General features: G+C 43.7%; 1 protein-coding gene across 18 annotated transcripts in view; it reads left to right on the top strand.

The window, feature by feature from the left end:
- GPHN (gephyrin) overlaps positions 1 to 17,574 on the top strand; it is a 722,880-nt gene that overhangs the window by 582,534 nt on the left and 122,772 nt on the right. The window lies entirely within an intron of this gene.

Raw genomic sequence — 17,574 nt, 5'->3', positions numbered from 1 at the left:
ACCTCATAGATATTACATATTAATAGAGACCCAACCCTAAAATCTGGGTTTGCTTCTCCCGTGACGCAACTGTGACCCAGACTTACTGTCTCAATTTTTTTTTAAAAAGAATTTATTTAAATCATTTTTATATTTATATATATTCATAGATTATTTTATTAAATAGATTAAAATCTGTTACTGTTCTAATTTATTTTCATGATAAATTTGTATCAGATTTAGCCAAAGGGAGCTCTTCAGTCTTGTTCCAAGATCCTTTTGACATGTTCCTATCATTATTTGAGCACTTTCTTACTGAAAGAAGTTGTGAAGGAAGAGTTGTAATTTCCCAGGAAAATAAAAGGGTGAGAGAAAAAGTATTCTAGGGAGAAAGAGCATCATATGCTATGGCAGAAAACTATGAAATAGTACAGTGTATTCTGATATCTACAAGATTATCAATTTTCTGAGTGATGGAACAATGAGAGACGAGACTGAAAAGAAAGCAAATAAGGGTTTTATATACTATTCTAAGGAACTGAAATTTTATCCTGTGAGTGATAATCAACTATTGATATAAATTATGAAGCTAACATTTTGTGACAGCAATGCCTATTTTATCATCTTTATGTATAGAAATCCCAGGAGAACTTCCATATTTTTTATTCAGCCCTAGTAAATAATAATTCTTTCAGCTATGCTTTTTTGGTTTTGTCAGAAATGCTGTGAGGCTCATTGTCTTGAATAAGCAAGTAGAAAAGTTGTAAAACTATTAGATTGAAGACAATATGAAAATTATTTTCAGATGTACAAAGTGCCCTGTAGTCCTGAGCCTACAAACTCTACCATTGCCAGTGTTTCCCTAGAGCTTTGGAACCACTTTCTCCTAATTGGAGAGATTTATATGAAAGTCTAAATGCTTTGTATATCTGAACCACACATTCTTTGAATTACCAAGGGCCCTAACTATTAAAGCTGACCATATTACTATTATCTATCTTTTCTCTTTATGTTTCCTAGGAAAGCTATTTATTATCTTAGGTGGTTTGCTCTTCAGAAAGATCCAGGAAATAGAAATACGAGGAATTCAAGCTGCAAATGCTATGTAGAATAGAGGCAGTAATATTAATAGGAATAGAACAAGTCTCCTAGTATTTGCAGTATATCCAAAAAATGAATAATGATTTACACTTTTTTAGTTTAGGGAACTTTTCTACTGCTTGTTTTGAAAAATGAAGTTTCTTGAGGTTCTGAATTTAATCAAGAAGGACCTGCATGAACATCAGAACATCTTGTTTCTGCTATGTTCTCTCCTATGATCAAAGGCATCTTTTCTTCATTTACTTTGTGTGTGTGTTTTTTGAGACAGAGTCTCACTCTGTTGCCCAGGCTGGAGTGCAGTGGTGCAATCTCGGCTCACTGCAACCTCTGCCTCCCGGGTTCAAGGAATTCTCGTGTCTCAGCCTTCCGAGTAGCTGGGACTACAGGCTCCTGACACCATGCATGGCTAATTTTTTGTATTTTAATAGTGATGGGGTTTCACCATGTTGCCCAGAGTGGTCTCAAACTCCTGAGTTCAGGCAGCCCACCTGTACCAGCCTCCCAAAGTGTTAGGATTACAGACATGAGCCATTGCACCCGACCCATTTCCTTTTCATGTTAAAAATGGATTTTCAAGGAAGGCCAGTCATGGTGGCTCACGCCTGTAATCCTAACACTTTGGGAGGCCAGGGGTTTGAGACCAGCCTGAGCAACATAGGGAGACCCCATCTGTGCAAAACATCAGAAAATTAGCCAGGTGTATGGTGGTGTGCACCTGTGGTCCCAGCTACTCGATGGGGTGAGACAGGAGGATCATTTGAGCCAGCAGGTCAAAGTTGCAGTGAGCCATGATCAAGCAACTGCACTCCAGCCTGAGAAACAAAGCCAGACCCTGTCTCAAAGCCAAGATGAAACATTGCATATTAAGAACTTACTGGTTTAAGAGGATGCATTTTAACTGAAAAAAATAATTTCATTGGTATAAATAGCTCCATTTCAAGACGACCACACCACAAAAAAAGGTTACTGCTAGATAACAAAGATCCATATTGTTACTCTGCTCAGTAGAAAGGAATCCATTTGTACTTACTGTGACCCTTTGGAGGCTTTCTACATCATAGATAGTGTCATTAGTATTTAACCATGTCTTTGATGATGACAATCCTGAGTGAACCCCTATTCATTTTGCACTGAGTTCTTATATAGTCTTTTCAGTGATTATAACTGCATCATGGAAGATAGGAAATCTCAGTAACATTTTTATTACTTCCTCTGCAAAAATTCTGAACTAAAATATAGTCAACCTCATCTCTGGACTAAACTAGAAAATATACGAGACAAGTTAAGTTATACTTGCGGAACTGTAGGCTCATTAGAGAAACCTGTAGCATCAATTTGTGCCCACTTTAGAATAGCTTTAATCTTACAAATCTACCTAAGGAAAGCAAACCCATTGCAGAGGAATGCTGTCAGTTTAGATATTATAATAATTCAGTCTGTCACTCTTAGCTGCTTAGCTCAGTTCAGACAGCTATAGTGGGGAAGATGTCTAGACTCCCTCCCCTGCCTCTGCCCCAACTCTCAAATAAAAATCCTATATCCTAAAGTACCTTGTAGTTTATTTTTACCAAACAAGCTAGTCTACCTGCAAATTAACAGTAACAGTGATATCACCAGGTAATTTTACTATTGTAAATTAAAGTGAGTATTCCCTTGGACGCTATGATCTTCTCAGTGGGACATGTATTTTCACGTGTTTTGTAATACATATGAGTTAAATAAAGCTAATGCCCTCGCAGATTCTCTTTATGACCATTAGTAATCATTTGTAAGGTAGCTATCAGAATATATTTGTGGCCATGAAATAGTTTTGCTTCATAGGAAACTATTTTTTCTATCCAAAAATAAAACTTATTTTTCATTATAACCTTCTTACCTTTTTTAAAATGTTTCATTCCTTCCTTTCCTATTTCTGCCTAAATGGGTTTTATGGGCTACTGGCTGCTAGGTGATAACTCACTGGGGCCTTCAAGAGGAAAAAGTGCATACTTTTTTCTCAATTTTTTTTTTTCTCTTCTATCAAACTTCTGTTCTACAGTCACAATCAACAAGAGAAACAATCAACATTTTTTGGTCCTTTTTCCTGCTGATTACGTTTGTTTGTTTGTTTGTTTCTTTGTTGTTTGTTTTTGAGAGAGAGTCTCACTGTGTCGCCCAGGCTGGAGTGCAGTGGCACCATCTCGGCTCACTGCAAGCTCTGCCTTCTGGGTTCACACCTTTCTCCTGCCTCAGCCTCCGGAGTAGCTGGGACTACAGGCGCCCGCCACCAGGCCTGGCTAATTTTTTTGTATTTTTAGTAGAGACAGGGTTTCACCATGTTAGCCAGGATGTTTTCTAATGGCCCAAGACAGTAAGAAGTGCTTTGCGTTTGTAATTTACAAAATAAGAGAAGTCTGTGACAACTTTTTTTTTTTTTTTTTTGAGACAGAGTCTCGCTGTGTTGCCAGGCTGGAGTGCAGTGGCGTGATCTCAGCTCACTGCAACCTCCGCCTCCTGGGTTCAAGCAATTCTCCTGCCTCAGCCTCCCGAGTAGCTGGGACTACAGGCATGCGCCACCACGCCCAGCTAATTTTTGTATTTTTAGTAGAGACGGGGTTTCACCATGTTGGCCAGGATGGTCTTGATCGCTTGACCTCGTGATCCACCCACCTCAGCCTCCCAAAGTGCTGGGATTACAGGCGTGAGCCACCGCGCCCGGCTGAAGTAGGTTTTTTTATTGGTGAAGTAGCTAATTACTGTATAATTTGGGGTGAGTCTTGAGTGGGAAGAAGCCTCATGGCACATAAAAAGGTGCTTAATTAATATTTGTTGAAAACACACGCACGCACACACATGCATGCACACACAACCCTACCTGCTGATGTGCCAGAGAATTACAATACTCCTCCTTTGAGACATTCCTTTTAGTTAATTTGTTATATATCCAAAGGTCCTTGTGTTAACATGCAAATAGTTTAACGAAGGACCAGTATTAATCCAATAGCACCAAAGTATGTTAATTTCTTCAATTAAGTTATTCCACAATGTATGCATATCTCAAAACATCATGGTATACACCATGCATATATAAAATTTTTGCCAATTAAAAATAAATTTTAAATAAAATGTTTATACTATAGGTCTATAAAAAAGTACAAATTATTTTTCCGGTGAGGTAATCACTTTGTAACAAAGACTTTATAAATATTCAGTGGCTTAGAGAAGTAAAACGACAGCAGAAAGCACTGCTTTACTTTTTGCTTCCCAACTTTGGACTTGTTTAAAAGATTTACCATTCATTAAATACCCCAAGTATTTACTGAGTATCTACTATAAGTGTAAGGAAGGCACTATTCTAAAAGTGACAGAGAATACAAAGATTAATAAGACATAGGCTCTGTCTTCAATGAGTTTACCATCTACTAGCAGAGGTAAGGCAAATATTTAAATATCTATAGCATAAGATGGAGAGTGATAGATACCAGAAGACAAATATAAACAAGGTATAACATTACTTTAGTGATGGAAGAGATTATTCCTGCCCGTAGATAACCATACTGCAATTTCCAAACAACAAGAAAAAAAAAGAAAACAAGGAGGGGCCAAGATGACCAACTAAAAACAGCTACGGTTGGAGGCTCCCACGTAGAAGAATGAAAACAGCGAGTAAATCCTATGCCAGCAACTGAGGTATCCAGATTCTCTCACTAGGACTGACCAGGCAGTTGGCGCAACCCATGGTAAGTGAGTGAGGAAAAGTAGAGTGGAGTGACAGCCAACCCAGGATCCACACAGGGGAAGGGGAACTCCCACTCCCAGCCAAGGGAGATAATGAGTGATTGTGCTACCGCGCCTGGGGAACCATGCTTTTTCCATGGATCTGTGCAACCCACAGATCAGGAGATCCCCTCATAAGTCCACACCACCCAGGCCTTGGTTCCCAAGCACAGAACTATGCAGATTCTTGGCAGCCACTCAGATGGAGACTGCCTAAGACAACCAAGTTCCTAGGGGAAGGGGCGGCTGCCATCACTGCAACTGCCTGCTGCCAAAGATGACTGAGCTCCAAGTGGGAGGAGTGGCTGCCATCACTGCAACTGCCTGCTGCCAAGACAACTGAGCTCCTGCAGGGAGAGACAGCTGCCATCACTGCAGCTCCAGTCCGCCAGTTTAGAGAGGAAAATAAATAACCTGATGGAGCTGAAAAACACAAGAACTTCGTAATACAACCACAAGTATCAATAGCTGGATAGACCAAGGGAAGGAAAGAATTTTGGAGCTTGAAGACTATCTTGCTGAAATAAGACAAGCAGACAAGATTAGAGAAAAAAGAATGAAAAGGAATGAACAAAACCTCTGAGAACTACGGGATTATGTAAAAAGACCAAACCTACAACTGATTGGGGTACCTGAAAGAGATAGGAGAATGGAACCAAGTTGGAAAACGTACATCAGGATATCATCCAGAATTTCTCCAACCTAGCAAGATAGGCCAACATTCAAATTCAGGAAATCTAGAGAACCACAGTAAGATACTCAATGAGAAGAAAGATCATCCCCAAGACACATAATCATCAGATTCTCCAAAGTAAAATGAAGGAAAAGCATTAAGGGCAGCCAGAGAAAAAGGCCAGGTTACCTATAAAGGGAAGCCCATCAGAGTAACAGTGGACCTCTCAGCAGAAACCCTACAAGCCAGAAGAGATTGGGGGCCAATATTCAGTATCCTTAAAGGAAAGAATTTCCAAGCCAGAATTTCATAACCAGCCAAACTAAACTTTGTAAAGTGAAGGAAAAATAAAATCCTTTTCAGAAAAGCAAATACTGAGGGAATTTGTCACCACCAGGCCCGTCTTGCAGGAGCTCCTGAGAGAAGCACTAAATATGGAAAGAAAAAACCAATACCTGCCACTACAAACACACACTAAAGTACACAGACCAATGACACTTCGAAGCAACTACTTCATCAAGTCTGCAAAATAACCAGCTAGCTTCATGATGGCAGGATCAAATTCACACATATATTAACCTTAAATGTAAATGAGCTAAATGCCCCCAGTTGAAAGACACAGAATGGCAAGCTGGATAAAGAGTCAAGACCCATCAGTGTGCTGTATTAAAGAGACCCATCTCATGTGCAAAGACACACATAGGCTCAAAATAAAGGGGTGGAGGAAATTTTACCAAGCAAATAGCAGAGAAAACCAGGGGTTGCAATCCTAGTGTTAAAGTCTTATAAAACAGACATTAAACCAAAAAAAAAGATCAAAAAAGACAAGGGCATTACATAATGGTAAAGGCTCAATTCAACAAGTGCTAACTATCCTAAATATACAGGAGGACCTAGATTCATAAAACAAGTTCTTAGAGACCTACAAAGAGACTTAGACTCCCACACAATAATAGTGGGAGGCTTTAATACTGCACTGTCAATATTAGATCACTGAGACAGAAAATTAACAAAGATATTCAGGACCCAAACTCAACTCTGGATTAAGTGGACCTGACAGATATCTACAGAACTCTCCACCCAAAAACAAGAGAATATATATTCTTCTTTGTGCCATATGGCACTTACTCCTAAAAAGATTGCATAATTGGAAGTAAAACACTCCTAGCAAATACCAAACAACTGAAATCAGAAGAAACAATCTCTCAGACCACAGTGCAATAAAATTAGAACTCCAGGTTAAGAAACTCACTCAAAACCACACAGCTACATGGAAATTAAGCCACCTGCCCCTGAATGACTCCTGGATAAATAATGAAATCAAGGCAGAAATCAAGAAGTTCTTTGAAACCAGTGAGAATATAGAGACATCATGCCAGAACCTCTGGGACACAGCCAAAGCAGTGTTAAGAGGGAAAGTTATAGCACTAAATGCCCACATCAGAAAGTTAAAAGATCTCAAATTGACATCCTAATATCAAAATTAAAAGAACTAGAGAACCAAGAGCAAAAAAAAGGCCAAAGCTAGCAGAAGACAAGAAATAACCAAGATCAGAGCAGAACTGAAAGAGATAGAGACACGAAAAACCTTAAAAAAATCGTTGAATCTAGGAGCTGGTTTTTTTTTTTTTGAAAAAAAAGATTAATAAAATAGACTACTAGCCAGACTAATAAAGAAGGAAAGAGAGAAGAATCAAATAGACACAATAAAAAATGATAAAGGGGATATTACCACTGACCCTACAGAAATATGAACAACCATCAGAGAATACTATAAACACCTCTATGCAAATAAACTAGAAAATCTAGAAGAAATGGATAAATTCCTGGACACACACACCCTTGCAAGTCTGAACCAGGAAGAAGTTGAATCTCTGAATAGATAATAACAAGTTCTGAAATTGAGGCAGTAATTAATAGCCTACCAACCAAAAAAAGCCCAGGACCAGATGGATTCACAGCCAAATTCTACGAGAGGTACAAAGAGAAGCTGGTGCCATTTCTTCTGAAACTATTCCAAACAACTGAAAAGGAGGCACTCCTCTCTGACTCATTTTATGAGGCCAGCATCATCCTGATATCAAAACCTGGCAGAGATACAACAAAAAAAGAATATCCCTGATGATCATTGATGCAAAAATTCTCAATAAAATACTGACAAACCGAATCCAGCAGCACATCAAAAAGCTTATCCACATGATCAAGACAGCTTCATCCCCAAGATGCAAGGCTGGTTCAACATATGCAAATCAATAAACATGATTTATCACAAAAACAGAACTAAAGACAAAAACCACATGATTATCTCAATAGACACAGAAAAGGCCTTTGATAAAATTCAACTTCCCTTCATGTTAAAAATTTTCAATAAACTAGGTATTGTTGGAACATACCTCAAAATATAAGGGCAATTTATGACAAACCCACAGCCAATATCATACTGAATGAGAAAAAGCTCAAAGCATTCCTCTTGAAAATCAGCACAAGACAAGGATGCCTTCTCTCACCACTCCTATTCAACATAGAATTGGAAATTCTGACCAGGGCAATCAGACAAGAGAAAGAAATAAAGGGTATTCCGATAGGAAGAGAGGAAGTCAAGCCATCTCTGTTTGCAGATAACATACTCCTATATCTGAAAACCCCATCACCTCAGCCCCAAAGCTTCTTAAGCTGATAAACACCTTCAGCAAAGTACAAAATCAATGTGCAAAAATCACAAGCATTCCTATACACCAGCAGTAGACAAGCAGAAAGCCAAATCATGAATGAATTCCCTTTCACAATTGCTAAAAAGAGAATAAAATACCTAGGAATACAGCTAACAAGGGAAGTGAAGGACCTCTTCAAGGAGAACTACAAACTGCTGCTCAAGGAAATCAGAGAGCACACAAACAAATGGAAAAACATTCCGCACTCATGGATGGGAAAAATCAATATCATGAAAATGGCCATACTGCCCAGAGTAATTTATAGATTCAATGCTATTCCCATTAAACTACGCTTGACATTTTTCACAGAATTAGAAAAAACTACTTTAAAGTTCATATGGAACCAAAAAAGAGCCTATATAATGAAGACAATCCTAAGCAAAAAGAACAAATCTGAAGGCATCACATATCCGACTTCAAACTCAACTACAAGGCTATAGTAACCAAAATAGAGGGTAGTAGTACAAAAACAGATACATAGACCAGTGTAACAGAATATAGAACTCAAAACTAACACTGCACATCTACAGCCATGTAATCTTCAACAAACCTGACAAAAGCAATGGGGAAAGGATTTGCTATTTAATAAATGGTGCTGGGAGAACTGGCTAGCCATATGCAGAAAACTGAAACTGGACCCTTTCCTTACACCTTATACAAAAGTTAACTCAAGATGGATTAAAGATTTAAATGTAAAACCCAAAACTATAAAAATCCTAGAAGAAAATCTGGGCAATACCATTCAGGACATAGACACGGACAAAGATTTCATGACAAAAACGTCAAAGGCAATTGCAACAAAAGCAAAAATTGACAAATAGGATCTAATTAAAGAGCTTCTGCACAGCAAAAGAAACTGTCATCAGAGTGAAGAGACAAACTACAGAATGGGAGAAAATTATTGCAATCTATCCATCAGACAAAGGTCTAATATCCAGAATCTACAAGAAAAAAATAACCCCATTTAAAAGTGGGCAAAGGATATGTACAGACACTTCTCAAAAGAAGATATACATGCAGCCAACAAACATATGGAAAAAAGCTCAATATCACTGATCATTAGAGAAATGCAAATCAAAAACACAATGAGATACCATCTCATTCCAGTCAGAATGGCAATTATTAAAAAGTCAAGAAACAACAGATGCTGTCAAGGCTGTGGAGAAATGGGAACTCTTTTACACTGTTGGTAGTTCAACCATTGTGGAAGACAGTGTGGTGATTCCTCAAAGACCTGGAACTAGAAATACCATTTGATCCAGCAATCCCATTACTGGGTATATACCCAAAGGAATATAAATCATTCCCTTATAAAGATACATGCATGTGTATGCTCATTGCAGCATTTATTCACAATAGCCTCGCGGCGAGTGTTACAGTTCTTAAAGATGGTATGTCCACAGTTTGTTCCTTCAGATGTTCAGATGTGTCCAGAATTTCCTCCTTCTGGTGGGTTCGTGGTCTCACTGACTTCAGGAGTGAAGCTGCAGACCTTCACGGTGAGTGTTACAGCTCTTAAAGGTGGCACGTCTGGAGTTGTTCGTTCCTTCCGGTGGGCTCGTGGTCTTGCTGGCTTCAGGATTGAAGCTGCAGACCTTCACCGTGAGTGTTACAGCTCTTAAAGGCAGCACGGACCCAAAGAGTGAGCAGCAGCAAGATTTATTGCGAAGAGTGAAAGAACAAAGCTTCCACAGCATGGAAGGGGACCCGAGCAGGTTGCCGCTGCTGGCTTGGGCAGCCTGCTTTTATTCCCTTATCTGACGCCACCCACATCCTGCTCATTGGCCCATTTTACAGAGAGCTAATTGGTCTGTTTTGACAGGGTGCTGATTGGTGCATTTACAAACCTTGAGCTAGACACAGAATGCTGATTGGTGCATTTACAATCCTTTAGCTAGACACAAAAGTTCTCCAAGTCCCCACTAGATTAGCTAGACACAGAGCACTGATTGGTGCATTTACAAACCTTGAGCAAGACACAGAGCACTGATTGGTGCATTTACAAACCTTGAGCTAGACACAGAGTGCTGATTGATGTGTTTATAATCCTTTAGCTAGACACAGAGTACTGATTGGTGCATTTACAATCCCCTAGCTAGACATAAAATTTCGCTAAGTCCCCATCAGATTAGTTAGATACAGAGCACTGATTGGTGCATCCACAAACCCCGAGCTAGACACAGAGTGCTGATTGGTGCATATACAATCCTCCAGATTGACATAAAAGTTCTCCAAGTCCCCACCAGACTCAGGAGCCCAGCTGGCTTCACCTAGTGGGTCACGTGCCAGGGCCGCGGGCAGAGCTGCCTGCCAGACCTGCGCCACGTGCCGGCACTCCTCAGCCCTTGAGCAGTCAATGGGACTGGGCGCTGTGGAGCAGGGGGCGGCGCCTGTCGTTGGGGAGGCTTGGGCCCCACAGGAGCCCACAGTGGGGTTGGGGGTGTCGCTCAGGCATGGCAGGCTGCAGGTCCCAAGCCCTGCCCCTCAAGGAGGCAGCTGAGGCCCAGCAAGAATTCAAGCGCGGCGCTGGCAGGCCAGCAATGCTGGGGGACCCAGCACACCCTCCGCAGCTGCTGGCCCGGTGCTAAGCCCCTCACTGCGGGGCCCGCCGTGCCCACGCCCACCCAGAACTCATGCTCGCCTGCAAGTGCCGCACACAGCCCCAGTTCCCACCCGCTCCTCTCCACACCTCCCTGCAAGCAGAGGGAGCCGGCTCCGGCTTCGGCCAGCCCAGAGAGGGGCTCCCACAGTGCAGCGGCAGGCTGAAGGGCTCCTCAAGTGCAGCCAGAGTGGACACGAGGCCAAAGAGGCGCCGAGAGCGAGCGAGGGCTGCTAGAATGTTGTCACCTCTCACCTATACACCATGGAATGCTATGCAGCCATAAAAAGGAATGAGATCATGGCCTTTGCAGGGACAGGGAGGGAGCTGGAAGCCATTATCCTCAGTAAACTAACACAGGAACAGAAAACCAAACACTGCATGTTCTCACTTAAAGTGGGAGTTGAACAACAAGAACACATGGGCACATGGGGGGGCAACAGCACACACTGGGTCCTGTCAGAGGGTTGCAGGGAAGGAGAGCATCAGAAAGAATAGCTGGGCCTAATACCTAGGTAGTGGGTTGATTGTGCAGCAAACCACCATGGCACAAGTTTACCTGTGTAACAAACCTGCACATCCTGCACATGTATCCTGGAATATAAAATAAATAAAATAAAATAAAATAAACTTAGCAGAACCATCAGGTGGTTTACTACTCTCTTTTTCTTTCTTCCTTCCTTTCTTGCTTCCTTCCTTCCTCTTTCTTGTTCTCTTTCTCTTTCTTTCTTTTTCTTTCCTTTCTGCTGGACTGTTATATTCTTCATGGCAGGGTATATTTTACTCTCAGTATCCCAAGTCCCTAACTGTTCCTGGTTCATAAAGTGCACTCAGTAAATATTTGTTGAATGGGTATGTGTATCACTGATCATCAAGCTTGCTGTTTAATAAGAAAATGCCTATTACAAAGCATATTCAACAGATAAAACCTATATAACTAAAAAGTAGAATTTTCTTCTCAGAAACTAAACATTTTTAAAAGACAACTTTTGTGCCACATTTTCTTAATCCAGTCTATCGTTGTTGGACATTTGGGTTGGTTCCAACTCTGCTATTGTGAATAGTGCCGCAATAAACATACGTGTGCATGTGTCTTTATAGCAGCATGATTTATAGTCCTTTGGGTATATACCCAGTAATGGGATGGCTGGGTCAAATGGTATTTCTAGTTCGAGATCCCTGAGGAATCGCCACACTGACTTCCACAATGGTTGAACTAGTTTACAGTCCCACCAACAGTGTAAAAGTGTTCCTATTTCTCCACATCCTCTCCAGCACCTGTTGTTTCCTGACTTTTTAATGATGGCCATTCTAACTGGTGTGAGATGGTATCTCACTGTGGTTTTGATTTGCATTTCTCTGATGGCCAGTGATGATGAGCATTTTTTCGTGTGTTTTTTGGCTGCATAAATGTCTTCTTTTGAGAAGTGTCTGTTCATGTCCTTCGCCCACTTTTTGATGGGGTTGTTTGTTTTTTTCTTGTAAATTTGTTTGAGTTCATTGTAGATTCTGGATATTAGCCCTTTGTCAGATGAGTAGGTTGCAAAAATTTTCTCCCATTCTGTAGGTTGCCTGTTCACTCTGATGGTAGTTTCTTTTGCTGTGCAGAAGCTCTTTAGTTTAATTAGATCCCATTTGTCAATTTTGGCTTTTGTAAGAAAATGTGGCACATATACACCATGGAATACTATGCAGCCATAAAAAATGATGAGTTCATGTCCTTTGTAGGGACATGGATGAAACTGGAAAACATCATTCTCAGTAAACTGTCGCAAGGACAAAAAACGAAACACCGCATGTTCTCACTCATAGGTGGGAATTGAACAATGAAAACTCATGGACACAGGAAGGGGAACATCACACTCCGGGGACTGTTGTGGAGTGGGGGGAGGGGGGACGGACAGCATTAGGAGATATACCTAATGCTAAATGACGAGTTAAATGGGTCCAGCAAAACAACATGGCACATGGATACATATGTAACAAACCTGAACGTTGTGCACATGTACCCTAAAACCTAAAGTATAATAATAAAAAAAAGAAAAAAAGACAACTTTTGTAAGATTATATCCAGTTTGCATCATAAAGTGCAGCCTATCACCAAAAAAATAAAAAAACGATCTGATCTGAGACCTATAAATCTGAATAAAAAGCAGAAGCAGCAATATTATTCTGCCTAGTTACACTGGTTGTGACAATGATTTTTTTATATTTGAATGAGTCGGTCAAGACCTCAATGAAAATGAGTTATAAATAAGTTTATATTTCAATCCTTTTTTAAGTGTTCACCCACAATTTGAATAGAAAATTCTATGTAGCACTAAATAATCTCTAAGGTTTTTCAAACTGAAAATTTTGCGATTTTGATTCACCATGAGAAGAGATCACATATTAGTAGTATAAGCAACTTTGTATATATTTTTCTTAGGTGCCTATGACAATGTCATTAGTCTTAGAATGAAAACCCTTTAGACGGAGTCTCGCTCACCCAGTGCTCGCTGTTGCCCGGGCTGGAATGCGGTGGCGTGGTCTGGCCTCGCGGCAGCCTCTACCCCCCGGCCGCCTGCCTTGGCCTGCCAGGGTGCTGGGATTGCAGCCACTGCCCGGCCGCCACCCCATCTGGAAGGTGGGGAGCGCCTCTGCCCGGCCGCCCCGTCTGGGAGGTGAGGAACACGTCTGCCCAGCCGCCCCGTCTGGGAGGTGAGGAGCGCCTCTGCCCGGCCGCCCCGTCTGGGAAGTGAGGAGCGCCTCTGCCCGGCCACCCACCGTCTGGGAAGTGAGGAGCGCCTCTGCCCGGCCACCCATCGTCTGGGAAGTGAGGAGCGCCTCTGCCCGGCCACCCATCGTCTGGGAAGTGAGGAGCGCCTCTGCCCGGCCGCCCCGTCTGGGAAGTGAGGAGCGCCTCTGCCCGGCCGCCCCGTCTGGGAAGTGAGGAGCGCCTCTGCCCGGCCTCCCATCGTCTGGGAGGTGAGGAGCGCCTCTGCCCGGCCGCCCCGTCCGGGAGGAAGTGAGGAGCACCTCTGCCCGGCCACCCCGTCCGGGAAGAAGTGAGGAGCGCCTCTGCCCGGCCGCCCCGTCCAGGAAGAAGTGAGGAGCGCCTCTGCCCGGCCGCCCCGTCCGGGAAGAAGTGAGGAGTGCCTCTGCCCGGCCGCCCCCGTCCGGGGAGAAGTGAGGAGCGCCTTTCCCCGGCCGCCCCGTCTGGGAAGTGAGGAGCGCCTCTGCCCGGCCGCCCCGTCTGGGAAGTGAGCAGCGCCTCTGCCCGGCCGCCCCGTCCGGGAAGAAGTGAGGAGCGCCTCTGCCCGGCCGCCCCGTCCGGGAAGAAGTGAGGAGCGCCTCTGCCCGGCCGCCCCGTCCGGGAAGAAGTGAGGAGCGCCTCTGCCCGGCCGCCCCGTCCGGGAAGAAGTGAGGAGCGCCTCTGCCCGGCCGCCCCGTCCGGGAAGAAGTGAGGAGCGCCTCTGCCCGGCCGCCCCGTCCGGGGGGAAGTGAGGAGCGCCTCTGCCCGGGCGCCCCGTCCGGGAAGAAGTGAGGAGCGCCTCTGCCCGGCCGCCCCGTCCGGGAAGAAATGAGGAGCGCCTCTGCCCGGCCACCCACCGTCTGGGAAGTGAGGAGCGCCTCTGCCCGGCCACCCACCGTCTGGGAAGTGAGGAGCGCCTCTGCCCGGCCGCCCCATCTGGGAAGTGAGGAGCGCCTCTGCCCGGCCACCCACCGTCTGGGAAGTGAGGAGCGCCTCTGCCCGGCCACCCACCGTCTGGGAAGTGAGGAGCGCCTCTGCCCGGCCGCCCCATCTGGGAAGTGAGGAGCGCCTCTGCCCGGCCACCCATCGTCTGGGAAGTGAGGAGCGCCTCTGCCCGGCCACCCATCGTCTGGGAAGTGAGGAGCGCCTCTGCCCGGCCACCCTGTCTGGGAAGTGAGGAGCGCCTCTGCCCGGCCGCCCCATCTGGGAAGTGAGGAGCGCCTCTGCCCGGCCACCCATCGTCTGGGAAGTGAGGAGCGCCTCTGCCCGGCCTCCCATCGTCTGGGAGTTGAGGAGCGCCTCTGCCCGGCCGCCCCGTCCAGGAGGAAGTGGGGAGCGCCTCTGCCCGGCCGCCCCGTCCGGGAAGAAGTGAGGAGCGCCTCTGCCCGGCCACCCCGTCTGGGAGGTGAGGAGCGCCTCTGCCCGGCCACCCATCGTCTGGGAGGTGAGGAGCGCCTCTGCCTGGCCACCCATCATCTGGGAGGTGAGGAGCGCCTCTGCCCGGCCACCCATCGTCTGGAAAGTGAGGAGCGCCTCTGCCCGGCTGCCCCATCTGGGAAGTAAGGAGTGCCTCTGCCCGGCCACCCATCGCCTGGGAGGTGAGGAGCGCCTCTGCCCGACCACCCATCGTCTGAGAAGCGAGGAGCGCCTCTGCCCGGCCACCTATCGTCTGGGAAGAACTGAGGAGCATCTCTGCCTGGCCGCCCCGTCTGGGAAGTGAGGAGCCCCTCTGCCCGGCCGCCCCGTGTCTGGGTAGAAGTGAGGAGCTCCTCTGCCTGGCTGCTCCATCTGGGAGGTCTACCACGGAGGCCAGAAGCAATGTGGGGGCTGGACGTGGTGGCTCACGCCTGTGGTCCCGGCACTCTGGGGGGCGAGGCGGGTTGATCACTTCGGGCTAGGAGTTCGAGACCAGTCTGGCCAACTTGGCGAAACATGAAGAATACAACAGACAAACCAACCAACCAACTCAATGACAACAAAACAGGTCCACCCTGGAGTCATACTCTAATTTTTTCTATTTTCCTCCCTTTCTGATCCTTTATCCCACTTTCTTTTTCTTCCTCTTCCTTCTCCCTCTTCTTTGTCAAATAGAGGATTGAGTTATTATCACTGATCCATATAAAGTCCCTCTCTCATTTATTTTAACTCCCACCCCCATTTCTATTCCCCAACTTCCCATGTGCAACCTTCCTAATATGTTTGATATGCATCTTTGTGTTTGTATGTATTTTTAGAAAATGTTTATTGTTTTTGTATGCAAAAAAAATTAATAAAAAAAAACACACAAAAAACAACAAACAAAACAAAAAAAACCCAAAAAAAAAAAAAAAAAAAAAAGAATGAAAACCCTTTGGGGTAGTGCCTTTAAGTCAATTCATTAAACATGTCTGGAGCAGCCACTGGGACTGGAGTGGAAGTGCTAAATTTAATAAGTTGCAATGACCAGAAACTCACAATCTTATGAAGGATACATATAATCATTATAAAGTGTTTTAAAGAGATGGGAGCTTATGTATTTCACATATCTAAGTCTGGAGCCACGCAGTCTAGGGTTTTTACAGCAGCTCTACATTGTCATCAGGGACTTGGACTCTTTTTTCATTTTACCTTTCTATACTTACTGCATGGGCTTGCATCTTCATAGTTCAGAAGTGGCTACAGCACCTCCCAGTCCCCAGTGTCAGCCCGGCTCCCAGTTCCAGCCATGTTCCAGGTAGAAAAACCGGTAGATGGGCAAAAGCTTTTTCCTCCTAAAGCTTCATATGTTCATCTTTTTATTTGTAAGAGGAAGCCTGCCCCAGGGACTTATTCCTACCCCTGATTGGCCAGAATTATATCATACGGCCACTCCTAGCTGCTTAAGAAGGGGATTGTGGATAGCAGGTAGGAGAGCTAAGCAGCAGTATTTGCAGTTACTACTTTCTGTTAACTCTTCAGGATGTAGACTTATATGGCTCCAAGGAAAAGTCCAAGTTATTTATATATGAAGATATAATACTCCAAGAAGTTCCTTCTTGTCATTAAATTATGCATTTATTAATTCAACAAATACTATTTTTTGTTTGCTAATATGTGCCAGATACTGTTCTAAGTATTGGGGACAAAAACAGTAAACAAGACAAAGTTGCTGCTCTCGTGGAGTTTTATGTTCTATTGAGAAGAGGAAAGCTATATACAAATATAACTATACATATTTATATTTACATATTATATATATGGTTATGAATATCCATATTATGTATGTACATTGGTATGTATATAGCTATGAAGAAAAGAAAAGTAGGGTAAGGGAAATAAAGAGTGATAGTAGGTATTATTCCATAGAGAGTATTCAGCAAATTTCTCTCTGATGAAGTGATATTTGAGCAGAGACCTGAAAGAAGTGATGGATAGATGGGGAAATGAGAGACTATCTGGGGAAGAATGGCTCAAGCAGAGGAAACAAAGTACAAAGACCCTGAGGAGAGATGAATTTGGCATGAGCAAGTAAAAGAAAGGAACCAGTATGACTAGAGCTCAGTAAACAAAGATAGAATGTTAGGAGGACAGTGGGAGCCATAATATTTTGGGCCTTATAGGCCATAGCAGAGATTTTATTGTAAGGGACGTGGAAAGTCATTAGAGAGCTATGAGCAGAGATTAGCACAATCCAATGATTCAAAGAATCATCATAACTGTTGTGTGGAGAATAAACTATAGTATGACAAGGATAGAAGCAGAGAGGCCAGTTAGGATGCTATTCAATTTCCCAGGAAATCAATGATGGTCTCAACTATTGTAGTAATCGAAGTGGTGAGTAATTATCAGATTCCAGATATATTTCAAAGATAGTTTAAATATATGATAAGAATCAAGTATCTTGCAAGGTTCTGGCTTAATAACTGGAAGAATGGAGTTGCTATTTACTGAAATGGGAACTGCAAGAGAATAAGTCATCGCAGGGATGGAAAAGGAGGATGGGGAATTAAGAGTTTGTTTTGGGACATTTTAGGTTTGAGTTGCTGGTTGCACATCCAAATGC

Source organism: Symphalangus syndactylus, chromosome 8 (genome assembly GCF_028878055.3).
Source record: "Symphalangus syndactylus isolate Jambi chromosome 8, NHGRI_mSymSyn1-v2.1_pri, whole genome shotgun sequence".
NCBI lineage: Eukaryota > Metazoa > Chordata > Mammalia > Primates > Hylobatidae > Symphalangus > Symphalangus syndactylus.
Note: the sequence above shows the minus strand (reverse complement) of the source record. Positions and strands in the feature narration are given on the sequence as shown.